This window comes from Symphalangus syndactylus, chromosome 8 (genome assembly GCF_028878055.3).
Source record: "Symphalangus syndactylus isolate Jambi chromosome 8, NHGRI_mSymSyn1-v2.1_pri, whole genome shotgun sequence".
NCBI classification, from domain to species: domain Eukaryota; kingdom Metazoa; phylum Chordata; class Mammalia; order Primates; family Hylobatidae; genus Symphalangus; species Symphalangus syndactylus.
The window spans coordinates 47639205-47640583 of record NC_072430.2 but is presented as its reverse complement, the minus strand read 5'-3'; positions in this window follow the sequence as shown (position 1 = coordinate 47640583).

Here is a 1379-nt window from a genome sequence, read left to right as displayed (position 1 = left end):
CTTTTCATTGAAATGTTTAGACCATTTACATTTAATGAAATTATTAATGACTAGGTCTAAATTTACCATATTGCTATTTGTTATCTATTTTCCCACCTGTTCTTTGTTCTGGGGTCCTGGCACACAGTACATACTCCACAACAAAAGCCTGTAGATGAAGGTGGGAGTTAGCATTACCATGGCAACTCCTCCAACCGCAGGTTTCCACATTATTGTGATATCCTATCTTCTTTTGGATTCTTTTTTTTTTTTTTAAGTGATTTCTCTAGGGTTTACAAATAGAGATCTTTATTTTATTGTGAGACAAGTTCTCACTCTGTTGCCCATGCTGGAGTGCAAGCATAGCTCACTGAAGCTGTGAACTTCTGGGTCTAAGTGATCCTCCTGCCTCAGTCTCCTGAGTAGTTAGGACTACAGGCACATGCTACCACATCTGGCTAATTTTTAAATTTTTATTTCATAGAGACAGGGTCTTGCTATGTTGCTCAAGTGCAGTCTAGAATTCCTGGCATCAAGTGATCCTCCTGCCTTGGCCTCCCAAAGTGCTGGGATTACTGGCATTAGCCACCATGCTTGGCCCTCAAATAGACATCTTTAACTTTTCAGTCTACCTTCGACGTTAAAAAACATTTCAACCATGTATTCCATTTCCCCCTATTGTCCTTTACACTATTGTTGTCATACTTTTTATTTTTGAGATACTGTCTCACTCTGCTATCCAGGCTGGAGTACAATGACGTGATCATAGCTCACTGCAGCCTCCAACTCTTGGGCTCATGTGATCCTCCTGCCTCGGCCTCCCAAAGTGCTGGGATTACAGGTGTGAGCCACCACACCTGGCCTAAGATCCATTTTTAAACTTTGCTATGGTAAGTCTATAGTAGCCTTAAGGGACCATTGGTCTTATTACAAATTTTAACACTTTTTGAGGCTTCAGTGAATCCCTTAGTTGGTGACACAGGACTCTAGTGGTCAGATTGTTTCCTCACCCTGTATGAGCTCTGAGAATTGTTCTTCTGACTCCCCATTCTATGCCCAGCCTCCTTTCTTCCAAGATAGTAATTCATTTTACCCATTTAATGAGTTAAGACCATTTAACACAAACTCTTTCAACTTTCCATGTCACTTTTTCTTCTGAGGTTAATCATTCCATCAGTATCCTATTTAGTAATACATTGCACCATTATGTTTCCTCAGGAACAGAGCTAGAAAATTAACCCAAGGTAACCACTTAGGGCCATGCTTCTCATAAGCAATCTGGTCTAGTAATACATTGCACCATTATGTAATACACTGACTCATGGTCAACTTGGGTTAACATTGTAGCTCTGTTCCTGAGGAAACACAATGGTGCAATGTATTACTAGACAAGACTGCTT